Source organism: Hyla sarda, unplaced genomic scaffold (genome assembly GCF_029499605.1).
Source record: "Hyla sarda isolate aHylSar1 unplaced genomic scaffold, aHylSar1.hap1 scaffold_91, whole genome shotgun sequence".
NCBI lineage: Eukaryota > Metazoa > Chordata > Amphibia > Anura > Hylidae > Hyla > Hyla sarda.
In genome coordinates this window covers 280,657-297,916 of record NW_026610938.1, presented here as the reverse complement: position 1 = coordinate 297,916, position 17,260 = coordinate 280,657, and the positions used below count along the sequence as shown (strand labels likewise).

Below are 17,260 nucleotides of genomic sequence, written 5' to 3'. Positions count from 1 at the left end.
GAGCAGGTTTAGATACAGTCTAAAGTATAGATCTCAAAGTCTGTGCACAGAATTTAGCAAGGGCCTCGCACCTTCTGATGCATCAGGTAGGTGCACAATAGCATAGCCTAACCCTCTGTACTTTGGTCTATATTGATGCGGGACATAGACAGCCAGCTGATGACCAATCCATTAGTGCAATGGATGGCTGGAAGCATTTGTCTTTGCCTTTGCAATACCACAGAAGCAATGCATGGTCAATGTACAGCAATGACACACCTGTGTGAACAGCCAGGAGACCCCCCCCCCCCCCCCATGTTATGTTACATAGTTACATAGTTAGTACGGTCGAAAAAAGACATATGTCCATCAAGTTCAACCAGGGAATTAAGGGGTAGGGGTGTGGCGCGATATTGGGGAAGGGATGAGATTTTATATTTCTTCATAAGCATTAATCTTATTTTGTCAATTAGGAACATTCAGCACCCACCCGCTATCAAGGCAGCTGCCTATCATGTCATGCCCTACCTGCACAGGTGTGCTGGCTACTCAAATGATCCAATTAAGGAGGCCATTTAGTCAGCAGCAGCAGAAGTCCTGTGCCTGGACGCTCCAACAGCGGCCAGACACAAGCAGAAGCAGAAGCAGCAGAAGCAGCAGCAGCACCACCTTTTGTTTTTTGGCTGCAGCAGCAGCAAGGCCCACAGGGCTGGCTAGCTGGCTAGCCAGCAAGCAGGTAGCAATGAAAGTAGGAATCTTTCTTTTTAACCCTGTAAGGGGGTGGTGCACTGTACCCGAAGATACTGCCATATCGGGTCAATGCATAGGGCGACGGAAGCAAGCTTCGAAATCGGCCCCCGTTCTCAAAAATCCATTTAATATATGGTCCCCAGATAGGGGACGTATCAGATATTAAACTGATAAGAACAGATACTACACTTGATCTTAGCCAAAAGGCCGAGAAGCGATAACCGTGAAAGGGGCGGGCCCAACAAGGTGCCCTTCATGGGCACTATCACTGCTTGCTGTCAGGGAGGCTGCCAGACAATTTTCCATGCACACTCTGGGCTGGGGGGCAGTCAACCACCAGTACACACAGCAGAACCTAAACCCATACCATTATTGCTAAGCAGCAAGACAGGGGCCCATTGCACTCCCACGGGGCCTTTTTAAATGCAATCCATAACCCGGATTTGCCAGGAACCCTTCTTACTCCTCCTACTTGCATGTGACACTGGGCTGAGGATCTGCATAGGAAACACACACACAAGCACACACCTACCTTTGTTGCCTGCAGATGCCTCCTTGGCTGTCCCCAAACGGTATCAAACCAACACCCACGGGAAGCTGTAAGCATAGAGGACATGCCTGCACCCCATTGGACTTACCTGTGTGGGTTAAACCCGGGTTATTTGACAACCTATGGCGGTGATGGTTCTGCTCAGGCAGAGCAGTGCTGATGCTCCTCATAAAGCTGTCGCTGCTGTGAAGGTTCTAGGTGACATCACAAATCCCTATGGTTACATACACAACAAAGCTGGGTTGTTGTTGTTTACACTCTGCAAGGCCTGTGGAAGTGAGTGACATCATAGCACTGTAGTTCTGAGGGTTCTAGATGGATGCAACAATCTCCTGTTGCTTCTATGAAGGCCATAATAGACGACATCACCAAACAGCTCCATAGTCACATACACAGCAAAGGAGAGATGTTGTTTACACCTAGTGATGTCAGTGGTATTGAGTGACATCACAGCACAGTGCTAAGGCTCCTGGGCCTGGACACAGCAGCGGCTGCAATATCTCAACGGAGAATACGTTTATATATATGTGTGTGTGTGCGCGTATATATATATATATATATATATATATATATATATATATATATATTTCTCCGCCGAAATCACTTTTAAACCCATTTCCACCTTTTTTTCCCTTCTCTTCCTCTTACTTTTTTTTCACGTTTTTCTCCTTTTCGCCTCTTTTCTGGGCGTATTATTCTTCTTTTTCTTCTTTTTTTTCGTCTAATGCATACCCCATCAGTGCAGCAATGCTTATTCAATACCGCCAGCAGATGGAGACACTGGGGGATAATTTTCTAAGGATTTATACTGATTTTTCCTGTCTGAATTTGTCGCACAGAAAGTTGCAGGCCAAATATGTGTGACATTTCTGCGACTTTAGCTTCTAGAGCATTTTTACAACATTATGCATAGGTGCTGAATACATAAAAAGCGACTGTTCAGCGACAGACAAGTCGCATCGGCTGAAAGTAGGCCAGAATGTCAGTCCATGTTGGAGCAGGTTTAGATACAGTCTAAAGTATAGATCTCAAAGTCTGTGCACAGAATTTAGCAAGGGCCTCGCACCTTCTGATGCATCAGGTAGGTGCACAATAGCATAGCCTAACCCTCTGTACTTTGGTCTATATTGATGCGGGACATAGACAGCCAGCTGATGACCAATCCATTAGTGCAATGGATGGCTGGAAGCATTTGTCTTTGCCTTTGCAATACCACAGAAGCAATGCATGGTCAATGTACAGCAATGACACACCTGTGTGAACAGCCAGGAGACCCCCCCCCCCCCCATGTTATGTTACATAGTTACATAGTTAGTACGGTCGAAAAAAGACATATGTCCATCAAGTTCAACCAGGGAATTAAGGGGTAGGGGTGTGGCGCGATATTGGGGAAGGGATGAGATTTTATATTTCTTCATAAGCATTAATCTTATTTTGTCAATTAGGAACATTCAGCACCCACCCGCTATCAAGGCAGCTGCCTATCATGTCATGCCCTACCTGCACAGGTGTGCTGGCTACTCAAATGATCCAATTAAGGAGGCCATTTAGTCAGCAGCAGCAGAAGTCCTGTGCCTGGACGCTCCAACAGCGGCCAGACACAAGCAGAAGCAGAAGCAGCAGAAGCAGCAGCAGCACCACCTTTTGTTTTTTGGCTGCAGCAGCAGCAAGGCCCACAGGGCTGGCTAGCTGGCTAGCCAGCAAGCAGGTAGCAATGAAAGTAGGAATCTTTCTTTTTAACCCTGTAAGGGGGTGGTGCACTGTACCCGAAGATACTGCCATATCGGGTCAATGCATAGGGCGACGGAAGCAAGCTTCGAAATCGGCCCCCGTTCTCAAAAATCCATTTAATATATGGTCCCCAGATAGGGGACGTATCAGATATTAAACTGATAAGAACAGATACTACACTTGATCTTAGCCAAAAGGCCGAGAAGCGATAACCGTGAAAGGGGCGGGCCCAACAAGGTGCCCTTCATGGGCACTATCACTGCTTGCTGTCAGGGAGGCTGCCAGACAATTTTCCATGCACACTCTGGGCTGGGGGGCAGTCAACCACCAGTACACACAGCAGAACCTAAACCCATACCATTATTGCTAAGCAGCAAGACAGGGGCCCATTGCACTCCCACGGGGCCTTTTTAAATGCAATCCATAACCCGGATTTGCCAGGAACCCTTCTTACTCCTCCTACTTGCATGTGACACTGGGCTTAGGATCTGCATAGGAAACACACACACAAGCACACACCTACCTTTGTTGCCTGCAGATGCCTCCTTGGCTGTCCCCAAACGGTATCAAACCAACACCCACGGGAAGCTGTAAGCATAGAGGACATGCCTGCACCCCATTGGACTTACCTGTGTGGGTTAAACCCGGGTTATTTGACAACCTATGGCGGTGATGGTTCTGCTCAGGCAGAGCAGTGCTGATGCTCCTCATAAAGCTGTCGCTGCTGTGAAGGTTCTAGGTGACATCACAAATCCCTATGGTTACATACACAACAAAGCTGGGTTGTTGTTGTTTACACTCTGCAAGGCCTGTGGAAGTGAGTGACATCATAGCACTGTAGTTCTGAGGGTTCTAGATGGATGCAACAATCTCCTGTTGCTTCTATGAAGGCCATAATAGACGACATCACCAAACAGCTCCATAGTCACATACACAGCAAAGGAGAGATGTTGTTTACACCTAGTGATGTCAGTGGTATTGAGTGACATCACAGCACAGTGCTAAGGCTCCTGGGCCTGGACACAGCAGCGGCTGCAATATCTCAACGGAGAATACGTTTATATATATGTGTGTGTGTGCGCGTATATATATATATATATATATATATATATATATATATATTTCTCCGCCGAAATCACTTTTAAACCCATTTCCACCTTTTTTTCCCTTCTCTTCCTCTTACTTTTTTTTCACGTTTTTTTACGTTTTTCTCCTTTTCGCCTCTTTTCTGGGCGTATTATTCTTCTTTTTCTTCTTTTTTTTCGTCTAATGCATACCCCATCAGTGCAGCAATGCTTATTCAATACCGCCAGCAGATGGAGACACTGGGGGATAATTTTCTAAGGATTTATACTGATTTTTCCTGTCTGAATTTGTCGCACAGAAAGTTGCAGGCCAAATATGTGTGACATTTCTGCGACTTTAGCTTCTAGAGCATTTTTACAACATTATACATAGGTGCTGAATACATAAAAAGCGACTGTTCAGCGACAGACAAGTCGCATCGGCTGAAAGTAGGCCAGAATGTCAGTCCATGTTGGAGCAGGTTTAGATACAGTCTAAAGTATAGATCTCAAAGTCTGTGCACAGAATTTAGCAAGGGCCTCGCACCTTCTGATGCATCAGGTAGGTGCACAATAGCATAGCCTAACCCTCTGTACTTTGGTCTATATTGATGCGGGACATAGACAGCCAGCTGATGACCAATCCATTAGTGCAATGGATGGCTGGAAGCATTTGTCTTTGCCTTTGCAATACCACAGAAGCAATGCATGGTCAATGTACAGCAATGACACACCTGTGTGAACAGCCAGGAGACCCCCCCCCCCCCCCATGTTATGTTACATAGTTACATAGTTAGTACGGTCGAAAAAAGACATATGTCCATCAAGTTCAACCAGGGAATTAAGGGGTAGGGGTGTGGCGCGATATTGGGGAAGGGATGAGATTTTATATTTCTTCATAAGCATTAATCTTATTTTGTCAATTAGGAACATTCAGCACCCACCCGCTATCAAGGCAGCTGCCTATCATGTCATGCCCTACCTGCACAGGTGTGCTGGCTACTCAAATGATCCAATTAAGGAGGCCATTTAGTCAGCAGCAGCAGAAGTCCTGTGCCTGGACGCTCCAACAGCGGCCAGACACAAGCAGAAGCAGAAGCAGCAGAAGCAGCAGCAGCACCACCTTTTGTTTTTTGGCTGCAGCAGCAGCAAGGCCCACAGGGCTGGCTAGCTGGCTAGCCAGCAAGCAGGTAGCAATGAAAGTAGGAATCTTTCTTTTTAACCCTGTAAGGGGGTGGTGCACTGTACCCGAAGATACTGCCATATCGGGTCAATGCATAGGGCGACGGAAGCAAGCTTCGAAATCGGCCCCCGTTCTCAAAAATCCATTTAATATATGGTCCCCAGATAGGGGACGTATCAGATATTAAACTGATAAGAACAGATACTACACTTGATCTTAGCCAAAAGGCCGAGAAGCGATAACCGTGAAAGGGGCGGGCCCAACAAGGTGCCCTTCATGGGCACTATCACTGCTTGCTGTCAGGGAGGCTGCCAGACAATTTTCCATGCACACTCTGGGCTGGGGGGCAGTCAACCACCAGTACACACAGCAGAACCTAAACCCATACCATTATTGCTAAGCAGCAAGACAGGGGCCCATTGCACTCCCACGGGGCCTTTTTAAATGCAATCCATAACCCGGATTTGCCAGGAACCCTTCTTACTCCTCCTACTTGCATGTGACACTGGGCTTAGGATCTGCATAGGAAACACACACACAAGCACACACCTACCTTTGTTGCCTGCAGATGCCTCCTTGGCTGTCCCCAAACGGTATCAAACCAACACCCACGGGAAGCTGTAAGCATAGAGGACATGCCTGCACCCCATTGGACTTACCTGTGTGGGTTAAACCCGGGTTATTTGACAACCTATGGCGGTGATGGTTCTGCTCAGGCAGAGCAGTGCTGATGCTCCTCATAAAGCTGTCGCTGCTGTGAAGGTTCTAGGTGACATCACAAATCCCTATGGTTACATACACAACAAAGCTGGGTTGTTGTTGTTTACACTCTGCAAGGCCTGTGGAAGTGAGTGACATCATAGCACTGTAGTTCTGAGGGTTCTAGATGGATGCAACAATCTCCTGTTGCTTCTATGAAGGCCATAATAGACGACATCACCAAACAGCTCCATAGTCACATACACAGCAAAGGAGAGATGTTGTTTACACCTAGTGATGTCAGTGGTATTGAGTGACATCACAGCACAGTGCTAAGGCTCCTGGGCCTGGACACAGCAGCGGCTGCAATATCTCAACGGAGAATACGTTTATATATATGTGTGTGTGTGTGCGCGTATATATATATATATATATATATATATATATATATATATATATATATATTTCTCTGCCGAAATCACTTTTAAACCCATTTCCACCTTTTTTTCCCTTCTCTTCCTCTTACTTTTTTTTCACGTTTTTTTACGTTTTTCTCCTTTTCGCCTCTCTTCTGGGCGTATTTTTCTTCTTTTTCTTCTTTTTTTTCGTCTAATGCATACCCCATCAGTGCAGCAATGCTTATTCAATACCGCCAGCAGATGGAGACACTGGGGGATAATTTTCTAAGGATTTATACTGATTTTTCCTGTCTGAATTTGTCGCACAGAAAGTTGCAGGCCAAATATGTGTGACATTTCTGCGACTTTAGCTTCTAGAGCATTTTTACAACATTATACATAGGTGCTGAATACATAAAAAGCGACTGTTCAGCGACAGACAAGTCGCATCGGCTGAAAGTAGGCCAGAATGTCAGTCCATGTTGGAGCAGGTTTAGATACAGTCTAAAGTATAGATCTCAAAGTCTGTGCACAGAATTTAGCAAGGGCCTCGCACCTTCTGATGCATCAGGTAGGTGCACAATAGCATAGCCTAACCCTCTGTACTTTGGTCTATATTGATGCGGGACATAGACAGCCAGCTGATGACCAATCCATTAGTGCAATGGATGGCTGGAAGCATTTGTCTTTGCCTTTGCAATACCACAGAAGCAATGCATGGTCAATGTACAGCAATGACACACCTGTGTGAACAGCCAGGAGACCCCCCCCCCCCCCCCCCCCATGTTCTGTTACATAGTTACATAGTTAGTACGGTCGAAAAAAGACATATGTCCATCAAGTTCAACCAGGGAATTAAGGGGTAGGGGTGTGGCGCGATATTGGGGAAGGGATGAGATTTTATATTTCTTCATAAGCATTAATCTTATTTTGTCAATTAGGAACATTCAGCACCCACCCGCTATCAAGGCAGCTGCCTATCATGTCATGCCCTACCTGCACAGGTGTGCTGGCTACTCAAATGATCCAATTAAGGAGGCCATTTAGTCAGCAGCAGCAGAAGTCCTGTGCCTGGACGCTCCAACAGCGGCCAGACACAAGCAGAAGCAGAAGCAGCAGAAGCAGCAGCAGCACCACCTTTTGTTTTTTGGCTGCAGCAGCAGCAAGGCCCACAGGGCTGGCTAGCTGGCTAGCCAGCAAGCAGGTAGCAATGAAAGTAGGAATCTTTCTTTTTAACCCTGTAAGGGGGTGGTGCACTGTACCCGAAGATACTGCCATATCGGGTCAATGCATAGGGCGACGGAAGCAAGCTTCGAAATCGGCCCCCGTTCTCAAAAATCCATTTAATATATGGTCCCCAGATAGGGGACGTATCAGATATTAAACTGATAAGAACAGATACTACACTTGATCTTAGCCAAAAGGCCGAGAAGCGATAACCGTGAAAGGGGCGGGCCCAACAAGGTGCCCTTCATGGGCACTATCACTGCTTGCTGTCAGGGAGGCTGCCAGACAATTTTCCATGCACACTCTGGGCTGGGGGGCAGTCAACCACCAGTACACACAGCAGAACCTAAACCCATACCATTATTGCTAAGCAGCAAGACAGGGGCCCATTGCACTCCCACGGGGCCTTTTTAAATGCAATCCATAACCCGGATTTGCCAGGAACCCTTCTTACTCCTCCTACTTGCATGTGACACTGGGCTTAGGATCTGCATAGGAAACACACACACAAGCACACACCTACCTTTGTTGCCTGCAGATGCCTCCTTGGCTGTCCCCAAACGGTATCAAACCAACACCCACGGGAAGCTGTAAGCATAGAGGACATGCCTGCACCCCATTGGACTTACCTGTGTGGGTTAAACCCGGGTTATTTGACAACCTATGGCGGTGATGGTTCTGCTCAGGCAGAGCAGTGCTGATGCTCCTCATAAAGCTGTCGCTGCTGTGAAGGTTCTAGGTGACATCACAAATCCCTATGGTTACATACACAACAAAGCTGGGTTGTTGTTGTTTACACTCTGCAAGGCCTGTGGAAGTGAGTGACATCATAGCACTGTAGTTCTGAGGGTTCTAGATGGATGCAACAATCTCCTGTTGCTTCTATGAAGGCCATAATAGACGACATCACCAAACAGCTCCATAGTCACATACACAGCAAAGGAGAGATGTTGTTTACACCTAGTGATGTCAGTGGTATTGAGTGACATCACAGCACAGTGCTAAGGCTCCTGGGCCTGGACACAGCAGCGGCTGCAATATCTCAACGGAGAATACGTTTATATATATGTGTGTGTGTGCGCGTATATATATATATATATATATATATATATATATATATATTTCTCCGCCGAAATCACTTTTAAACCCATTTCCACCTTTTTTTCCCTTCTCTTCCTCTTACTTTTTTTTCACGTTTTTTTACGTTTTTCTCCTTTTCGCCTCTTTTCTGGGCGTATTATTCTTCTTTTTCTTCTTTTTTTTCGTCTAATGCATACCCCATCAGTGCAGCAATGCTTATTCAATACCGCCAGCAGATGGAGACACTGGGGGATAATTTTCTAAGGATTTATACTGATTTTTCCTGTCTGAATTTGTCGCACAGAAAGTTGCAGGCCAAATATGTGTGACATTTCTGCGACTTTAGCTTCTAGAGCATTTTTACAACATTATACATAGGTGCTGAATACATAAAAAGCGACTGTTCAGCGACAGACAAGTCGCATCGGCTGAAAGTAGGCCAGAATGTCAGTCCATGTTGGAGCAGGTTTAGATACAGTCTAAAGTATAGATCTCAAAGTCTGTGCACAGAATTTAGCAAGGGCCTCGCACCTTCTGATGCATCAGGTAGGTGCACAATAGCATAGCCTAACCCTCTGTACTTTGGTCTATATTGATGCGGGACATAGACAGCCAGCTGATGACCAATCCATTAGTGCAATGGATGGCTGGAAGCATTTGTCTTTGCCTTTGCAATACCACAGAAGCAATGCATGGTCAATGTACAGCAATGACACACCTGTGTGAACAGCCAGGAGACCCCCCCCCCCCCCCATGTTATGTTACATAGTTACATAGTTAGTACGGTCGAAAAAAGACATATGTCCATCAAGTTCAACCAGGGAATTAAGGGGTAGGGGTGTGGCGCGATATTGGGGAAGGGATGAGATTTTATATTTCTTCATAAGCATTAATCTTATTTTGTCAATTAGGAACATTCAGCACCCACCCGCTATCAAGGCAGCTGCCTATCATGTCATGCCCTACCTGCACAGGTGTGCTGGCTACTCAAATGATCCAATTAAGGAGGCCATTTAGTCAGCAGCAGCAGAAGTCCTGTGCCTGGACGCTCCAACAGCGGCCAGACACAAGCAGAAGCAGAAGCAGCAGAAGCAGCAGCAGCACCACCTTTTGTTTTTTGGCTGCAGCAGCAGCAAGGCCCACAGGGCTGGCTAGCTGGCTAGCCAGCAAGCAGGTAGCAATGAAAGTAGGAATCTTTCTTTTTAACCCTGTAAGGGGGTGGTGCACTGTACCCGAAGATACTGCCATATCGGGTCAATGCATAGGGCGACGGAAGCAAGCTTCGAAATCGGCCCCCGTTCTCAAAAATCCATTTAATATATGGTCCCCAGATAGGGGACGTATCAGATATTAAACTGATAAGAACAGATACTACACTTGATCTTAGCCAAAAGGCCGAGAAGCGATAACCGTGAAAGGGGCGGGCCCAACAAGGTGCCCTTCATGGGCACTATCACTGCTTGCTGTCAGGGAGGCTGCCAGACAATTTTCCATGCACACTCTGGGCTGGGGGGCAGTCAACCACCAGTACACACAGCAGAACCTAAACCCATACCATTATTGCTAAGCAGCAAGACAGGGGCCCATTGCACTCCCACGGGGCCTTTTTAAATGCAATCCATAACCCGGATTTGCCAGGAACCCTTCTTACTCCTCCTACTTGCATGTGACACTGGGCTTAGGATCTGCATAGGAAACACACACACAAGCACACACCTACCTTTGTTGCCTGCAGATGCCTCCTTGGCTGTCCCCAAACGGTATCAAACCAACACCCACGGGAAGCTGTAAGCATAGAGGACATGCCTGCACCCCATTGGACTTACCTGTGTGGGTTAAACCCGGGTTATTTGACAACCTATGGCGGTGATGGTTCTGCTCAGGCAGAGCAGTGCTGATGCTCCTCATAAAGCTGTCGCTGCTGTGAAGGTTCTAGGTGACATCACAAATCCCTATGGTTACATACACAACAAAGCTGGGTTGTTGTTGTTTACACTCTGCAAGGCCTGTGGAAGTGAGTGACATCATAGCACTGTAGTTCTGAGGGTTCTAGATGGATGCAACAATCTCCTGTTGCTTCTATGAAGGCCATAATAGACGACATCACCAAACAGCTCCATAGTCACATACACAGCAAAGGAGAGATGTTGTTTACACCTAGTGATGTCAGTGGTATTGAGTGACATCACAGCACAGTGCTAAGGCTCCTGGGCCTGGACACAGCAGCGGCTGCAATATCTCAACGGAGAATACGTTTATATATATGTGTGTGTGTGCGCGTATATATATATATATATATATATATATATATATATATATATATTTCTCCGCCGAAATCACTTTTAAACCCATTTCCACCTTTTTTTCCCTTCTCTTCCTCTTACTTTTTTTTCACGTTTTTTTACGTTTTTCTCCTTTTCGCCTCTTTTCTTGGCGTATTATTCTTCTTTTTCTTCTTTTTTTTCGTCTAATGCATACCCCATCAGTGCAGCAATGCTTATTCAATACCGCCAGCAGATGGAGACACTGGGGGATAATTTTCTAAGGATTTATACTGATTTTTCCTGTCTGAATTTGTCGCACAGAAAGTTGCAGGCCAAATATGTGTGACATTTCTGCGACTTTAGCTTCTAGAGCATTTTTACAACATTATACATAGGTGCTGAATACATAAAAAGCGACTGTTCAGCGACAGACAAGTCGCATCGGCTGAAAGTAGGTGTTACGCCGAGCGCTCCGGGTCCCCGCTCCTCCCCGGAGCGCTCGCTTCACTCTCCCCGCGGCAGCGCTCCGGTCACGTCCTCTGACCCGGGGCGCTGCGATTCCGCTGCCAGCCGGGATGCGATTCGCGATGCGGGTAGCGCCCGCTCGCGATGCGCTCTCCGTCTGTTCTGTCCCGGCGCGCGCGGCCCCGCTCCCTAGGGCGCGCGCGCGCCGGGTCTCTGCGATTTAAAGGGCCACTGCGCCGCTGATTGGTGCAGTGGTCCCAATTAGTGTGTTCACCTGTGCACTTCCCTATATCACCTCACTTCCCCTGCACTCCCTTGCCGGATCTTGTTGCCTTAGTGCCAGTGAAAGCGTTCCTTGTGTGTTCCTTGCCTGTGTTTCCAGACCTTCTGCCGTTGCCCCTGACTACGATCCTTGCTGCCTGCCCCGACCTTCTGCTACGTCCGACCTTGCTTTTGCCTACTCCCTTGTACCGCGCCTATCCCGCTTTGCGGCGGGCTCTGGTGAAAACCAGTAGTGGCTTAGAACCGGTCCACTAGCACGGTCCACGCCAATCCCTCTCTGGCACAGAGGATCCACTACCTGCCAGCCGGCATCGTGACAGTAGATCCGGCACTGGATCCCGCTGAAGTTCCTCTGCCAGTTGTCGCTGACCTCACCACGGTGGTCGCCCAGCAGTCACAACAGATAGCGCAACAAGGCCAACAGCTGTCTCAACTGACCGTTATGCTACAACAGTTACTACCACAGCTTCAGCAGTCATCTCCTCCGCCAGCTCCTGCACCTCCTCCGCAGCGAGTGGCCGCTCCTGGGATACGCTTATCCTTGCCGGATAAATTTGATGGGGACTCTAAGTTTTGCCGTGGCTTTCTTTCCCAATGTTCCCTGCATCTGGAGATGATGTCGGACCTGTTTCCCACTGAAAGGTCTAAGGTGGCTTTCGTAGTCAGCCTTCTGTCCGGAAAAGCCCTGTCATGGGCCACACCGCTCTGGGACCGCAATGACCCCGTCACTGCCTCTGTACACTCCTTCTTCTCGGAAATCCGAAGTGTCTTTGAGGAACCTGCCCGAGCCTCTTCTGCTGAGACTGCCCTGTTGAACCTGGTCCAGGGTAATTCTTCCGTTGGCGAGTATGCCGTACAATTCCGTACTCTTGCTTCAGAATTGTCCTGGAATAATGAGGCCCTCTGCGCGACCTTCAAAAAAGGCCTATCCAGCAACATTAAAGATGTTCTGGCCGCACGAGAAATTCCTGCTAATCTACATGAACTTATTCACCTAGCCACTCGCATTGACATGCGTTTTTCCGAAAGGCGTCAGGAACTCCGCCAAGATATGGACTCTGTTCGCACGAGGCGTTTCTCCTCCTCGGCTCCTCTCTCCTCTGGTCCCCTGCAATCTGTTCCTGTGCCTCCCGCCGTGGAGGCTATGCAGGTCGACCGGTCTCGCCTGACACCTCAAGAGAGGACACAACGCCGTATGGAGAACCTCTGCCTGTACTGTGCTAGTACCGAACACTTCCTAAGAGATTGTCCTATCCGTCCTCCCCGCCTGGAAAGACGTACGCTGACTCCGCACAAAGGTGAGACAGTCCTTGATGTCTACTCCGCTTCTCCACGTCTTACTGTGCCTGTGCGGATGTCTGCCTCTGCCTTCTCCTTCTCTACAGTGGCCTTCTTGGACTCAGGATCTGCAGGAAATTTTATTTTGGCCTCTCTCGTCAACAGGTTCAACATCCCGGTGACCAGTCTCGCCAGACCCCTCTACATCAATTGTGTAAATAATGAAAGATTGGACTGTACCATACGTTTCCGCATGGAGCCCCTTCTTATGAGCATCGGATCTCATCATGAGAGGATTGAACTTTTGGTCCTCCCCAATTGCACCTCGGAAATTCTCCTTGGACTTCCCTGGCTTCAACTTCATTCCCCTACCCTGGATTGGTCCACTGGGGAGATCAAGAGTTGGGGGTCCTCTTGTTCCAAGAACTGTCTAAAACCGGTTCCCAGTAACCCTTGCCGTAACTCTGTGGTTCCTCCAGTAACCGGTCTCCCTAAGGCCTATATGGACTTCGCGGATGTTTTCTGCAAAAAACAAGCTGAGACTCTACCTCCTCACAGGCCTTATGATTGCCCTATCGACCTCCTCCCGGGCACTACTCCACCCCGGGGCAGAATTTATCCTCTCTCTGCCCCAGAGACTCTTGCCATGTCCGAATACGTCCAGGAGAATCTAAAAAAGGGCTTTATCCGTAAATCCTCCTCTCCTGCCGGAGCCGGATTTTTCTTTGTGTCCAAAAAAGATGGCTCCCTACGTCCTTGCATTGACTACCGCGGTCTTAATAAAATCACGGTTAAGAACCGCTACCCCTTACCCCTCATCTCTGAACTCTTTGATCGCCTCCAAGGTGCCCACATCTTCACTAAATTGGACTTAAGAGGCGCCTATAACCTCATCCGCATCAGAGAGGGGGACGAGTGGAAAACGGCATTTAACACCAGAGATGGACACTTTGAGTATCTGGTCATGCCCTTTGGACTGTGCAACGCCCCTGCCGTCTTCCAAGACTTTGTCAATGAAATTTTTCGTGATCTGTTATACTCCTGTGTTGTTGTATATCTGGACGATATCCTAATTTTTTCTGCCAATCTAGAAGAACACCGCCAGCATGTCCGTATGGTTCTTCAGAGACTTCGTGACAACCAACTCTATGCCAAAATTGAGAAATGTCTGTTTGAATGCCAATCTCTTCCTTTTCTAGGATATTTGGTCTCTGGCCAGGGACTACAGATGGATCCAGACAAACTCTCTGCCGTCTTAGATTGGCCACGCCCCTCCGGACTCCGTGCTATCCAACGCTTTTTGGGGTTCGCCAATTATTACAGGCAATTTATTCCACATTTTTCTACCATTGTGGCTCCTATCGTGGCTTTAACCAAAAAAAATGCTGATCCCAAGTCCTGGCCTCCTCAAGCAGAAGACGCCTTTAAACGACTCAAGTCTGCCTTTTCTTCGGCTCCCGTCCTCTCCAGACCTGACCCTTCCAAACCCTTCCTATTGGAGGTTGATGCCTCCTCAGTGGGAGCTGGAGCTGTTCTTCTACAAAAAAATTCTTCCGGGCATGCTGTCACTTGTGGTTTTTTCTCTAGGACCTTCTCTCCAGCGGAGAGGAACTACTCCATCGGGGATCGAGAGCTTCTAGCCATTAAATTAGCACTTGAGGAATGGAGGCATCTGCTGGAGGGATCAAGTTCTCCTGTTATTATCTACACCGACCACAAGAACCTCTCCTACCTCCAGTCTGCCCAACGGCTGAATCCTCGCCAGGCCCGGTGGTCTCTGTTCTTTGCCCGATTTAATTTTGAGATTCACTTTCGTCCTGCCGATAAGAACATTAGGGCCGATGCTCTCTCTCGTTCCTCGGATGCCTCAGAAGTTGAACTCTCTCCGCAACACATCATTCCACCTGACTGCCTGATCTCCACTTCTCCTGCCTCCATCAGGCAGACTCCTCCAGGAAAGACCTTTGTTTCTCCTCGCCAACGCCTCGGAATCCTCAAATGGGGTCACTCCTCCCATCTCGCAGGTCATGCGGGTATCAAGAAATCTGTGCAACTCATCTCCCGCTTCTATTGGTGGCCGACTCTGGAGACGGATGTTGTGGACTTTGTGCGAGCCTGCACTATCTGTGCCCGGGATAAGACTCCTCGCCAGAAGCCCGCTGGTTTTCTTCATCCTCTGCCTGTCCCCGAACAGCCTTGGTCTCTGATTGGTATGGATTTTATTACTGATTTACCCCCTTCCTGTGGCAACACTGTTATTTGGGTGGTCGTTGATCGATTCTCCAAAATGGCACATTTCATCCCTCTTCCTGGTCTTCCTTCTGCGCCTCAGTTGGCTAAACAATTTTTTGTACACATTTTTCGTCTTCACGGGTTGCCTACGCAGATTGTCTCGGATAGAGGCGTCCAATTCGTGTCTAAATTCTGGAGGGCTCTCTGTAAACAACTCAAGATTAAATTACATTTTTCTTCTGCATATCATCCCCAGTCCAATGGACAAGTAGAAAGGATTAACCAGATCTTGGGTGATTATTTGCGACATTTTGTTTCCTCCCGCCAGGATGACTGGGCAGATCTCCTCCCATGGGCCGAATTCTCGTATAACTTCAGGGTCTCTGAGTCTTCCTCCAAATCCCCATTTTTCGTGGTGTACGGCCGTCACCCTCTTCCCCCCCTCCCTACTCCCTTGCCCTCTGGTCTGCCCGCTGTGGATGAAATTTCTCGTGACCTTTCCATCATATGAAGAGAGATCCTGGGAACCTGAGGACAACATCCTAGACAAAAGTCTGCTCCTCAGGTTCTCAGGCTCTAAGAAGAGGGGGAGACCCAAGGGGGGGGTACTGTTACCCCGAGCGCTCCGGGTCCCCGCTCCTCCCCGGAGCGCTCGCTTCACTCTCCCCGCGGCAGCGCTCCGGTCACGTCCTCTGACCCGGGGCGCTGCGATTCCGCTGCCAGCCGGGATGCGATTCGCGATGCGGGTAGCGCCCGCTCGCGATGCGCACCCCGGCTCCCCTACCTGACTCGCTCTCCGTCTGTTCTGTCCCGGCGCGCGCGGCCCCGCTCCCTAGGGCGCGCGCGCGCCGGGTCTCTGCGATTTAAAGGGCCACTGTGCCGCTGATTGGCGCAGTGGTCCCAATTAGTGTGTTCACCTGTGCACTTCCCTATATCACCTCACTTCCCCTGCACTCCCTTGCCGGATCTTGTTGCCTTAGTGCCAGTGAAAGCGTTCCTTGTGTGTTCCTTGCCTGTGTTTCCAGACCTTCTGCCGTTGCCCCTGACTACGATCCTTGCTGCCTGCCCCGACCTTCTGCTACGTCCGACCTTGCTTTTGCCTACTCCCTTGTAACGCGCCTATCTTCAGCAGCCAGAGAGTTGAGCCGTTGCTAGTGGATACGACCTGGTCACTACCGCCGCAGCAAGACCATCCCGCTTTGCGGCGGGCTCTGGTGAAAACCAGTAGTGGCTTAGAACCGGTCCACTAGCACGGTCCACGCCAATCCCTCTCTGGCACAGAGGATCCACTACCTGCCAGCCGGCATCGTGACAGTAGGCCAGAATGTCAGTCCATGTTGGAGCAGGTTTAGATACAGTCTAAAGTATAGATCTCAAAGTCTGTGCACAGAATTTAGCAAGGGCCTCGCACCTTCTGATGCATCAGGTAGGTGCACAATAGCATAGCCTAACCCTCTGTACTTTGGTCTATATTGATGCGGGACATAGACAGCCAGCTGATGACCAATCCATTAGTGCAATGGATGGCTGGAAGCATTTGTCTTTGCCTTTGCAATACCACAGAAGCAATGCATGGTCAATGTACAGCAATGACACACCTGTGTGAACAGCCAGGAGACCCCCCCCCCCCCCCATGTTATGTTACATAGTTACATAGTTAGTACGGTCGAAAAAAGACATATGTCCATCAAGTTCAACCAGGGAATTAAGGGGTAGGGGTGTGGCGCGATATTGGGGAAGGGATGAGATTTTATATTTCTTCATAAGCATTAATCTTATTTTGTCAATTAGGAACATTCAGCACCCACCCGCTATCAAGGCAGCTGCCTATCATGTCATGCCCTACCTGCACAGGTGTGCTGGCTACTCAAATGATCCAATTAAGGAGGCCATTTAGTCAGCAGCAGCAGAAGTCCTGTGCCTGGACGCTCCAACAGCGGCCAGACACAAGCAGAAGCAGAAGCAGCAGAAGCAGCAGCAGCACCACCTTTTGTTTTTTGGCTGCAGCAGCAGCAAGGCCCACAGGGCTGGCTAGCTGGCTAGCCAGCAAGCAGGTAGCAATGAAAGTAGGAATCTTT

The 17,260-nt window shown here is 48.6% G+C and overlaps 5 non-coding genes across 5 annotated transcripts; all 5 read right to left on the bottom strand.

Moving 5' to 3' along the window:
* Window positions 1-757: 757 nt before the first annotated feature.
* On the bottom strand, window positions 758-948 carry LOC130349106 (U2 spliceosomal RNA). The gene has a single exon (XR_008886511.1). It is a non-coding gene; the product is annotated as a U2 spliceosomal RNA (small nuclear RNA).
* A 2,081-nt stretch (window positions 949-3,029) lies between these two features.
* On the bottom strand, window positions 3,030-3,220 carry LOC130349105 (U2 spliceosomal RNA). The gene has a single exon (XR_008886510.1). It is a non-coding gene; the product is annotated as a U2 spliceosomal RNA (small nuclear RNA).
* Window positions 3,221-5,306: 2,086 nt separating this feature from the next.
* On the bottom strand, window positions 5,307-5,497 carry LOC130349103 (U2 spliceosomal RNA). Its single transcript, XR_008886509.1, has one exon. It is a non-coding gene; the product is annotated as a U2 spliceosomal RNA (small nuclear RNA).
* A 2,103-nt stretch (window positions 5,498-7,600) lies between these two features.
* On the bottom strand, window positions 7,601-7,791 carry LOC130349102 (U2 spliceosomal RNA). The gene has a single exon (XR_008886508.1). It is a non-coding gene; the product is annotated as a U2 spliceosomal RNA (small nuclear RNA).
* A 2,086-nt stretch (window positions 7,792-9,877) lies between these two features.
* On the bottom strand, window positions 9,878-10,068 carry LOC130349101 (U2 spliceosomal RNA). Its single transcript, XR_008886507.1, has one exon. It is a non-coding gene; the product is annotated as a U2 spliceosomal RNA (small nuclear RNA).
* Window positions 10,069-17,260: the final 7,192 nt, after the last annotated feature.